A 12926-nucleotide genomic window follows, 5' to 3' on the forward strand; every position below is an offset into this window, starting at 1 on the left:
TCCAAAAATGATTTAATATTGATTAATGTGACAATAAGATATTACATGTTTTCTATTTACAATAAGTGAAAGAAACTAAGTCGGTGCATTTGTTATAGACTACTAACATGACTTTATCTAGGATTGTGGATGAAAATTTATATATTACTTACATTTACAATACATAATGTCAAGGTAACATTTCAGGAGAGAAGACCTATGTCATTTTGTCCTTTTATCCAAAGCTTTCAAGCAGGGGCGCAACTTTGGTTTTAGAAGTGGGAGGGATATTACTATTATTATATCTTTTAAAATCTAGCCAGATAAACACTCCAAACAGCCAACTCGACCGCTTGGAGGCGTCCGCATGGACCTAAAGTATACCGTTGCCTCGTTTTGTATCACATTCCAATTATAAAACTGGGGGGTGACAAAAAAGAAATGTCAGTAATTTCCTATTTTCTACTCCCCTCTCCCAACCTGGTCTAAGAGCATTTCATATTATTGTGTATTCTGTACGTAAATCCGTCCCACTCCATTTGTATGATATGTTGCGTTTCGTATGGTATGTATTAATTTGTGAATGTCCATCACCCATTTCGTATTTTATGTTACAAATTACAATTTGTATTATATGTTACGAATTTGCTAAAAGTACAATATATTACAAATTTACAAAACGTACAATGTTACGAATTTGCTAAACTATAAATATATTACGAATTTGCAAACTGAACAATATTTTATGAATTCTAGCTAGGTGGCTAACGTTAGCTAGCTGGCTAATATTAGCTAGGCGTTAGGGGTTAAGTTTAAAGGGTTAGGGGAAGGCTTAGCTAAAAGGGTTAAGGTTATGGTTAGCTAACATGCTAAGTAGTTGTAAAGTAGTTAAAAAGTAGATATATAACCACAACATGTAAATTGTTGGTCCATGTTTCATGAGCTGAATAAAATATCCCATAAATTTTCCATATGCACAAAAAGCGTATTTCTCTCAAATTTTGTGAACAAATTAGTTTACACTTCATAAGGGAAGGGAATCAGTCATTTTAAATAAATTCCTTAGGCCCTAATCTATGTGTATGGATTTCACGTGACTGGGAATACAGATATGCATCTGTTGGTAACCGATAGATAATTTATTTAAAAAAAGGTAGGGCCGTGGATCAGAAAACCAGTCAGTATCTGGTGTGACCACCATTTGCTTCATGCAGCATGACACATCTCCTTCGCATAGAGTTGACCATGCTGTAGATTGTGGCCTGTGGAATGTTGTCCCACTCCTCTTCAAAGGCTGTGTGAAGTTGCTGGACATTGGCAGGAACTGGAACATACTGTCGTACATGTCGATCCCGCGCATTCCAAACATGCTCAATGGGTGACATTTCTCATTTGCCAAGATATTCCATCCACCTGGCAGGTGTGGCATATCAAGCAGAGAGCATGATCATTACACATGTGGACCTTGTGTCGGGGACAATAAAAGGCCACTCTAAGAGCTGCAGTTTTGTTGTTACACAACACAATGTCACAGATGTCTAAAGTTGTTACACAAGGCCATTTTAGAGAGTTTGGCAGTATCTCCAATCAGCCTCACAACCGCAGATCACGTTACTACACCAGCTCAGGACCTCCACATTTCAGCTTCTTCACCTGCATGATCATCTGAGACCAGCCACCTGGACAGCTGATGAAACTGTGGGTTTGCACAACCAAAGAATTTCTGCACAAACTGTCAGGAACCGTCTCAGGGAAGCTCATCTGCGTGTTCGTCGTCCTCACCAGAGTCTTGACCTGACTGCAGTTCGGTATGGTAACCAACTTCAGTGGGCAAATGCTCATCTTCGATGGCCACTGGCACACTGGAGAAGTGTACTCGTCACGGATGAATTCCAGTTTCAACTGTACAGGCCAGATAGCATGTATGGCGTCCATCGTGTGGGCGAGCAGTTTGCTGATGTCATATGGTGGTCAAACCAGATACTGACTGGTTTTCTAATCCACGCCCCTACTATTTTTTTAAGGCTTCTGTGACCAACAGATGCATATCTGTATTTCCCAGTCATGTGACCTCCATAGATTAGGGCCTAATGATAATGATTTAAATTGACTGATTTTCTTATATAAAATGTAAGTCAATAAAATCTTTGAAATTGTTGCATGTTGGGTTTATAACTTTGTTCAGTGTAGTTGAAAAGTTGCTAATTAGCTAAAATTGTCTGTGATGAGATTTGAACTTGCAACCTTTGGGTTGCTAGACATTTGCGTTATACGCCCACCCATTTGAGTTTTGTTTTTGTCTTAAGTAACCATCTGTCTTACGTAACCATACCAAACATTACATATCATACTAGTGTCACTGTTCTGAATTTACCCATTTACTATGTTACATCTAGTCTATGAGACCAGGCTGCCTCTCCTCCTAATTCACCACTGGGTGTCGCTAATGAGTCGATAGTTTAGCTGCCTGTAGTTCTGTGGGTGAACATGTCTCTGCCTCCATACATCCTCATACAGGCTCTGCGTGACAGGGGGCAGAGGGGAAAACCTCCCAGTCTGAGCAAAGGTCTGGGCACTGGTCCTTGTCCATCTTCAGCATATGTTTGAGCTGCACCCCCCTCTCCGCCTTCCTCTTCATCTCTCTCTGGTCCTCCTCTTCCATCTCAGCCCATGACCGCAGGGCCATGGAGCCCTCCGTCACTGCAAGGGCAAACTGAAGAGAGAGAGGGGTAGTGAATGAGAGATGGTGAGGGAGAGGTGGGATAGCCAGACATTTTGTTCAACAAAAAATAAGATTATCAACAACATCAACCATCTTAAAGCCTCCTTCCTCACCTGGCAGTGAAAGTGGGGGAAGATGCCTATGATGAAGAGTGATGGGAAGGCTGGAGGCATCAGGAACCTGTAGAGTGGGTTACCAGGTGCTCCTGGATCTCCAGGCCCAGCTGGGCTGGCTCCAGGAAGGGGTAGCTGAAGTTGTAGCCCGTACTGAGCAGCAGGACCTGGGCCTGGAAAATGGACCCATCCTGGAACTGCAGAGACCCACCCTCCTGGACCTCCACCACAGCCTGGCAGACCCAATAGGGCAGAGGGAAGGGCAGGGGCTCAGAGTCACCTGGGCATTAGATCAACCCAGTTCTAGTGAGATGTCCAGTCCTGAGGTATAAAGAGAGATGGCATGAGGCAAAGGCCATGAGTGTTTCCTGACCACCTAACCTGGCCCAGACGTTTTCCAGATCAGGTCATATGGTCAGGAAAACCCAGGCATTAGATATACACTACATTAGCAAAACTATGTGGACACCCTTTCCCTTCACTGGAACTAAGGGGTCTAGTCTGAAGCATGAAAAACAGCCTCATACCGTTATTCCTTCTCCACCAATCTTTACAGTTGGCACTATACATTCGGGCAGGTATCCTTCTCCTGGCATCCGCCAAACCCAGATTTGTCCGTCGGACTGCCAGATGGTTAAGTGCGTGATTCATCACTCCAGAAAACACGTTAACAGTGGTCCAGAGTCCAATGGCGGCAAGCTTTACACCACTCCAGCCGACGCTTGGCATTGCGCCTGGTGATCTTAAGCTGTGTGTGGCTGCTCGGCCATGGAAACCCATTTCATTAAGCTCCTGACGTTGCTTCCAAAGGCAGTTTGGAATGTGGTAGTGAGTTTCTTTATAGCACTTTGTGACATATGCTTATGTAAAAAGGGCTTTACAAATACATTTGATTGATTGTTGCAACCGAAGACAGACAATTTTTACGCGCTACATGCTTCAGAGGTCCCGTTCTGTGAGCTTGTGTGGCCTACCACTTTGCGCTGAGCCATTGTTGCTCCTAGACATTTCCACTTCACAATAACAGCACTTACAGTTGACCGGGGCAGCTCTAGGAGGGCAGAAATTTTACAAACTGTCTTGTTGGAAAGGTGGCATCCTATGATAGTGCCACGTTGAAAGTCACTGAGCTCTTCAGTAAGTCTATTCTACTGTCAATGCTTGTCTATGGAGATTGCATGGCTATGTGCTTAATTTCATACACCTGTCAGCAACAGGTGTAGCTGAAATAGCTGAATCCACTAATTTGAAGGGGTGTGGCCACACCTTTGTATATATAGTGTAGGAAGAGAGAGAGAGGGCTAGATGGTGACGCTGGTGTGCACCTTTAAATCGCTCAAGCCCAGGGATGGATGGGATGTGGGGGTCAGAGTAGTGCCTACGGGGAGAAAGGGCGAAAGGGGTCAAGGGTTAGGGTGTAAACGACAGGGGTCTGTTGTCAAGTGAATGTCTAAAGCACATCCACATCTCTTACCCGCTGCAGATTAACACAGAATCAATCGTTTCAGTGTTACGTGATCCCGACTTGTCACGTGAAGTCACCTCCCATGTCGTTATTTGTCCCTTCTCCTCTGTTGCCATGGTGACAGGGATCCCCTCCTCCACCACGGTGCTGAACTAACAAATAGTGGGGGAGAGATGGGTTGAGAGGCTTTAGAGTCTTGTCCTATGAAAACTAATACACTTTGTCCTTTTTTCACCTGAAATCGATGAGTGTGGACATTCCTTCTCTACCCCTGACAAAGGACCATGAGGCATTGTGTTTGAGTGGACGGTACCTACCTTGATGTTTGGTGTGATGCGGTGGCTCTGGCAGTATCTCTCCAGATATCTCTGCACTTCCTGGTGTCCTTGGAAGGAGGAAGCTGGGGGTCAAAGGGGAAGTCAGGGAACATCATCACCTCCTTTGGCAAGTTGGTCCTGCATAGAGGGAGGGACAGTAAAACACGAGACACACAATAAGACCTGGGTCATGTCAGAGAGAGAGAAAAACAGAGAAAGAGGGGTGAGGTTAGAGTGTTATAGTACCTGAGGTCTCTCTGTACATGCTGCTGTGAATGGGCAGCCCGTTGTCATAGCTACCGGTACATTCCTTGTAGAACCAGGTGCCACCCACATGTTCCGTGAGCTCCTAGGCGACGGGTGGTGCAAAGGTGTCTGGGCGGGACAGGATGTGACGTGCGGCACACAGAACTGCATCTCCCTCACCCACCACTGCAACTCGCAGCTGGTGCATCGTCACGGTCCTGTCAGAGGACACAGACAAACAGGGGGACATGCCAATCACAAAGCCTTGAATACAATTACATCAGGGACCTATTCAGGAGGGTGTTTATAGCATTACAGCTAGAGAACTGAGTAATAACTGAAGAAAACTGACAGGGGCACTGTGAAACAACCCTGACACCCAATAGACAATTTGAACTGCCAGCTTTTTGACAGATTCTGTGCCCCACGGGCACAGTAGTTTGAAATGGAATTGTATTTAACTTCTGGCTTCCCATGGACTGTTTCTGTGCAACCCAGTACAATTGACAGCAACACTAGTGTATTTAAATACACTTGCGTTGCTAAAAGCATCTACTCAGGCAGCACACCATACAATCAATTGCCCTTTGGGCCACCATAATCATTGCTCTCGAAAACCCTACACTCTCGAAAACCGTTCTCTATAAGTAGGGTTTTACGTAAGCCAATAAATTCACCCACTGTTGTGTCCATGTGAACCACAATTATGACACTGTGTTTTAACATTTTGAAAGTCAATATTAATCTCTTCCAAACCGGTTTTCGAAACATATGCTGATATACCCCTTATCTTTCACATCAAAGAGAAAGAATATTTAAAATAAAAAAATATTGTTACTGTAGCATTTTTACACAGATTCACTAGCTGTGGGTGCCTCCAGTTAACAAACTACACTTCCTCCCCAGTTAAGATCACACACAGGTATTTGGAGAATGCTAGAAAGCTAATTAGCACAGGTGGCCAAGCCTAGTCTCATAGACTAGACGTAACATAGTAAACATGAATCCGGAACACTCAAATTGGTATGATATGTTACGTTTGGTATGGTTACATAAGACAGATGATTACTTCAGCCAAAAACAAAAGGAAGGTGTTTGGTCAGGGTGGATGTATAATGTGAATGTCTAGCAACCTAGGGGTCGCAAGTTCAAATTCAAGTTCATCATGAACTTTAGCATTTTAGCTAATTAGCCACTTCAACTGCTTTTTAGCTACTTTGCATGTTAGCTAACCCCCTAAGCCTTTAACATAATCCCTAACCGTAAAACTTAAACTTGACAGATCCATTGGTTTCACTAATACTTTCATCATGGACAACATGCAAAGTGTAGCTACAGCTTTAAATAAAAGTGTTGTACTGTATACAATTGCTGGTATCAACACAGCTCTGTCTTCTGTGGCTAAAGCAGTCTGGACTGGTTGAAGCAAAGTGGGAAGGATTATTTCATCATAATTCATACACCAGTAAGCATCTATAGATAACATGCCAAGATAGCTACATGTACATACGTTGTCTCAACTGTATCAAAGTCATTTTCATTGCTAGCTCTATAGCTGCATACAGATACTGTTATAACTTGCTTCGTCTTGCAATGAGCCATTGTTTACGGATGACTCGTTGCAGGATGAAGCAACGTTAAGACTGAGCTGCCAGTTGCTTTTAACTTTTTTTTAAACCACAAATATTTAATTTATTTAACTAGGCAAGTCAGTTAAGCACATATTCTTATTTACAATGACAGCCTACCCCGGGCCAATTGTGCACCGCCCTATGGGACTACCAATCATGGTCAGATGTGATACAGCCTGGAATTGAACCAGGGACTGTTGTGACACCTCTTGCACTGCGATGCAGTGCCTTAGACCACTGCACCACTGGGGAGCCCAAATGTTGATTGCTGATGTGCTAAGGCATGCATGACATGATGATAATATTTTTTATGTTTGCCAGTTTGACATGTTTAACTAGCTAGCTACCGAAAATAGCTACTGTTGTGCGAATGCTAATCGATTAGCAAGCTAATCAAACCTCATGTTACGTTGTAGGGAGACATGCTAAATTTGCTAGCTAGTTATTGGATTATAGATTGAGGTAATATTTTTGCATGTTCAACTAGCTGGCTAGCTAACCAGCTCATAATTATGAAGTTAAATGTTAGCTAGTAATCGTGCGTCTGCATTGTCATTGTTGGACTAAGTTATGTGTGTACAGGGCATTTTAGTACAGCTGTAGCAGTCAACAGGGAATAACAAGCTATAGGATATGATTTAATTCATGTTTTAAACCTATTTTTCTTTCAGCATAAATCTGCTCTCCGCCGCCAGTACAAGGAGATGATTGAGGGTGAACAAGCAACACTTCAGGTATTTTGTCTGTGTACTTTGAGCTTATTGTTTGGACTTGGGGGTCATTTAATGTTATTACTGGTATGTTATTAATGTTATTACAAGGTTTTAATGTATTTTCAATTTTTGTCTGCTTTCCTCCTTTACAGCTTTAATTGTCTGGAGCTTTCACTCAGATGAAACCAGGTTTCAGCTGCTGTGCAATGTTGATGTCCTTCCTCCCAGAGTTGTGAAAGCATCTCCCGGACGGGTTTTGAGATTAAATGCCATGGACATTACATGTCCTACTCCAAAGGGAAATCTGCTCTCAGGCTAGATTCCTTTGTTTATATCATAACATGACCTGAACCAAAGTTACTCAAAGGATCTTATGATATACGCTTAAGTCTAGATATTGTTTTTACCTAAGCTTTTGTGTTTGTGTGTTTTAAGTACCTTTAGCACTTGTAGTGAAATATTTCATTGTTTTTTTTACGCACTACCTCACTGCTTTAGCACAATGCCACATTCGCATGTTTTCCAATATGCATTCTTTAAGAGATGGGTGGGTCTAAGGCTTTAGAGGGTCCGAACGATGCTAAATGGGCATAAACAAAGAACAGCACTGTAGCTGTTCAATGTGAAAGGTTATCTTTATTATATAACAATAGACAATTTAATACTGTAAATGGTTTGCCTAATGGGGTAACTTGGTGAGATAATGTTCAGAGAATCCAGTTAGGCAATTTGGTTAAAGTAATCCTTTTCTAAATATATGTTTCCCAAGGATTAATGTAGAGCAAGTGTGAAGGTGTATTTGTCACATGCACAGGATACAGAAAGTATAAATGGCACAGTGAAATGGTTACTTGCATAGTGGAGTCTTCTGTTTAGACATGTAGCTAGCTAGCTAGCTAGCTAAACAATGACCCATAATCCCAACTCATAACATTACTGCCCTGCATGAATCTTTGAGTAGCTAAAGATAACCAACTAGGTTCAATGTTAGCTAGCTAACATTAGGCTATAACTAATAATGCAAATGGCTTTGAGATACGAATATTACTACACAGATCATACTCGTAACATTAGCTAGCAAGCCAGCCAGCTGACGTTAGCTATCAGTACGCTTTAACTTGCAATGAAAACGACATTCTGACAAACTTAGAAATGTATATCTGAAAATGTAGCTAACTAGACTCTCTTACCCGTCTGTAAACAGTGGGGCAAAAAATGATTTAGTCAGCCACCAATTGTGCAAGTTCTCCCACTTAAAAAGATGAGAGAGGCCTGTAATTTTCATCATAGGTACACTTCAACTATGACAGACATTAATGAGAAAAGAATTCCAGAAAATCACATTGTAGGATTTTTTATGAATTTATTTGCAAATTATGTGGAAAATAAGTATTTGGTCACCTACAAACAAGCAAGATTTCTGGCTCTCACACACCTGTAGATTCTTCTTTAAGAGGCTCCTCTGTCCTCCACTCGTTACCTGTATTAATGGCACCTGTTTGAACTTGTTATCAGTATAAAAGGCACCTGTCCACAACCTCAAACAGTCACACTCCAAACTCCACTATGGCCAAGACCAAAGAGCTGTCAAAGGACACCAGAAACAAAATTATAGACCTGCACCAGGCTGGGAAGACTGAATCTGCAATAGGTAAGCAGCTTGGTTTAAAGAAATCAACTGTGGGAGCAATTATTAGGAAATGGAAGACATACAAGACCACTGATAATCTCCCTCGATCTGGGGCTCCACGCAAGATCTCACCCCGTGGGGTCAAAATGATCACAAAAATCCCAGAACCACACGGGGGGAACTAGTGAATGACCTGCAGAGAGCTGCGACCAAAGTAACAAAGCCTACCATCAGTAACACACTACGCCGCCAGGGACTCAAATCCTGCAGTGCCAGACGTGTCCCCCTGCTTAAGCCAGTACATGTCCAGGCCCGTCTGAAGTTTGCTAGAGAGCATTTGGATGATCCAGAAGAACATTGGGAGAATGTCATATGGTCAGATGAAACCAAAATAGAACTTTTTGGTAAAAACTCAACTCGTCGTGTTTGGAGGACAAAGAATGCTGAGTTGCATCCAAAGATCACCATACCTACTGTGAAGCATGGGGGTGGAAACATCATGCTTTGGGGCTGTTTTTCTGCACGGACTGATCCGTGTAAAGGAAAGAATGAATGGGGCCATGTATCGTGAGATTTTGAGTGAAAACCTCCTTCCATCAGCAAGGGCATTGAAGATGAAACGTGGCTGGGTCTTTCAGCATGACAATGATCCCAAACACACTGCCCGGGCAACGAAGGAATGGCTTCGTAAGAAGCATTTCAAGGTCCTGGAGTGGCCTAGCCAGTCTCCAGATCTCAACCCCATAGAAAATCCTTGGAGGGAGTTGAAATTCCGTGTTGCCCAGCAACAGCCCCAAAACATCACTGCTCTAGAGGAGATCTGCATGGAGGAATGGGCCAAAATACCAGCAACAGTGTGTGAAAACCTTGTGAAGACTTACAGAAAATGTTTGACCTCTGTCATTGCCAACAAAGGGTATATAACGAAGTATTGAGATAAACTTTTGTTATTGACCAAATACTTATTTTCCACCATAATTTGCATATAATGTGAGTTTCTGGATTTTTTGTCTCATTTTGTGTACCTATGTACCTATGATGAAAATTACAGGCCTCTCTCATCTTTTTAAGTGGGAGAACTTGCACAATTGGTGGCTGACTAAATACTTTCTTGCCCCACTGTACATGGATGAATGCTTCTCCATATCTGTCACGGATGCCAATAGTTTTAAGATGTAATCTGGAGATAGGTGTTTTACACAACAGCCTTATGCATGTTCTCTTTTCGACTCCCTCAGCATATTTGAAATCAAACCCTTGAATTTTCTCCATCTCTGTAGCTATCATACTCTGCTTCCACTGGGGATTCCACTGATTTCCAATCTCTGTCCTCCAGAAAGTGGAGAGCATTAGCAACACTTTTGCAGTTCTTCGTGCTTTCAAAAAAGCTGCGTTAGAAAGGATTACTTACACATACTGAGCAGCTCATGTTATAGACAGAAGTGTGCTACATGGCAGACCAATCCAAACTCATCTAAGTGTAACAGGGTTGGTTCTCTTTCGTTATGGGTTGCCATACGACCTATGGAAACTCCCCCTTCACGTGATGGGATTGAGATGCTTAATATATGTTTACAGTCACGCCACACACTAACTGTACCTGCGTGACCTGTCACTATAAAAGGCAGTGTGGTGTGACATACTGTCTTTACTTCACTCTCATGTTTATGTGTTTTACATTACGAGATTACTATTAATCCCCTTCACATTATTTTCTCACGGAATTATGATTCTTTAACGATTTGAGGAGGTGCCGTGAGTAGTTGATTTTTATCAAATCTACCCCCCCTCTCTCGTTATTGTGCCTTTCCATACTAGCTAGCTTTTATTGCTTCTTGTTGGGCATTTCCATCCTTGTATGTTCGCTAGTTAGCTAGTTAGCTTCAGGTCTATCCTGTTATCTCAGAAATTAGCTAGTAGCTAGCCACACATAGCTACCATAGCTAGTTAGCTTGCTGTACATGTTGTTGGAATTTGCTGACCCGCAGTGTCATGCCAGTCCTGCTTGACTGCCACACCAGTCTGTACACGGAGCTGTAGGCTACCAGTCCTCGATTGACCGAGTCCACCAACGCTGAGACTGACAGCCCACGTTTGACTGTGTCAGTCAGATAGCTTTATATAGGGGGCAGTTTCAAGCCCAGACCTTGATACATGTTTAAGTGGGACCACAAAGCACGACACGTCACATCCAAATGGTAGATTAAGTCACTGGACAGTCATATGGCAAACATTGAGTCTGCCCTCAAGAACATCCTGGCCAGGCTTCCCCTGCCAGGACCAAACCTAACCTCTACCTTTGAATGGAGCATGGTTGTTGAATCGGATGACACTGACGTATTGTCCACAAGAGCCTCCCACTCTTATGACAACAGACTAAGACAACAGACTATGACAACAGACAACAGACTACCGCCCCAATAGATCCACAGACGATGCAATCGCCATCGCACTGCACACTGCCCTATCCCATCTGGACAAGAGGAATACCTATGTAAGAATACTGTTCATTGACTATAGCTCAGCATTCAACACTATAGTACCCTCCAAGCTCATAATTAAGCTTGAGGCCCTGGGTCTGAACACAGCCCTTGCAACTGGGTCCTGGACTTCCTGACGGGCCGCACCCAGATGGTGAAGGTAGGAAACAAAACCTCCACTTCGCTGTTCCTCAACACAGGGGCCCCACAAGTGTAAGTGCTCAGCCCCCTTCTATACTCCCTGTTCACTCAACTCAATCACCAAGTTAGCAGACGACACAACAGTAGTCGGCCTGATTAGCAACAATGACGAGACAGCCTACAGAGAGGAGGTAAGGTCCCTGGGAGTGTAGTGCCAGGAAAATAACCTCTCATTCAATGTCGACAAAACAAAGGAGCTGATCGTCGACTTCAGGAAACAGCAGAGGGAGCACGCCCCTATTCACATCGATGGGACTGCAGTGGAGCAGGTGGAAAGCTTTAAGTTCCTTGGTGTACACATCCCTGACAATCTGAAATGGTCCACCCACACATACAGTGTGGTAAAGAGCCTCAGAAGGCTGACGAAATTAGTATTGGCACCTAAAACCCTCACAAACTTGAACTTTTACAACTTTTCACGCCTGGTTTGGGGGCAGGACCGAACCATTTCATATAAATAGAGGGTGGCAATACAGAGGCTCCCTGGATGTTTACTTTATTTTAAAAAACAAGAAAAGAAATCGTTAGTTTTATTTGTACATTGTAAATATAACATTATATTAATGATTATAGGCTAATAATTTAATATCGATTTTTTTAACCTAATGTTATAATAATTTTATAGGGCCCCTGTCAGTCATAGGCCCTTAGAATCCTACAACCCCCCCCCCCCCATATGCCCCTGCCAGTGCATCAATTCTGGCACCAAAAGGCTCTTGAGCAGCTTCTATCCCCAAGCAATAAGACTGATATATAGATAACAAAATAGCTGTATGGACTATCTGAGTCAACCTTGTATCCTCATTGACCTTTTTATTTTTGTCTCTATGCACACTCACAGGGCCCTACACACTCACACACTCACTCCATCATCTGCTCACTCACACATGACATGCACCTACTTTTATACCGACTCTACACACACGCACACACACTCACATACAAGCTGCTGCTACTCTGTTGATCTTATATCCTGATGCCTAGTCACCTTAACCGTATACATAAACTCAGCAACGAAAGAAACATCCCTTTTTCAGGACCCTGTCTTTCAAAGACAATTCGTAAAAATCCAAATAACTTCACCGATCTTCATTGTAAAGGGTATAAACACTGTTTCCCATGCTTGTTCAATGAACCATAAACAATTAATGAACATGCACCTGTGGAATGATCGTTAAGACACTAACAGCTTACAGACGGTAGGCAATTAAGGTCACAGTTATGAAAACTTAGGACACTAAAGAGGCCTTTCTACTGACCCTGAAAAACACCCAAGAAAGATGCCCAGGGTCCCTGCTCATCTGCGTGAACGTGCCTTAGGCATGCTGCAAGAAGGCATGAGGACTGCAGATGTGGCCAGGGCAATAAATTGCAATGTCCATACTATGAGAAGCCTAAGACAGTGCTACAGGAAGACAGGACGGACAGC

At 42.9% G+C, this 12926-nt stretch overlaps 1 pseudogene; it reads right to left on the reverse strand.

Moving 5' to 3' along the window:
* Window positions 1–2488: 2488 nt before the first annotated feature.
* LOC109891794 (flavin-containing monooxygenase FMO GS-OX5-like) lies at window positions 2489–4861 on the reverse strand (annotated as a pseudogene).
* Between the last annotated feature and the right edge of the window lie 8065 nt (window positions 4862–12926).

This window comes from Oncorhynchus kisutch, linkage group LG6, assembly GCF_002021735.2.
Source record: "Oncorhynchus kisutch isolate 150728-3 linkage group LG6, Okis_V2, whole genome shotgun sequence".
Classification (NCBI taxonomy): Eukaryota; Metazoa; Chordata; class Actinopteri; order Salmoniformes; family Salmonidae; genus Oncorhynchus; species Oncorhynchus kisutch.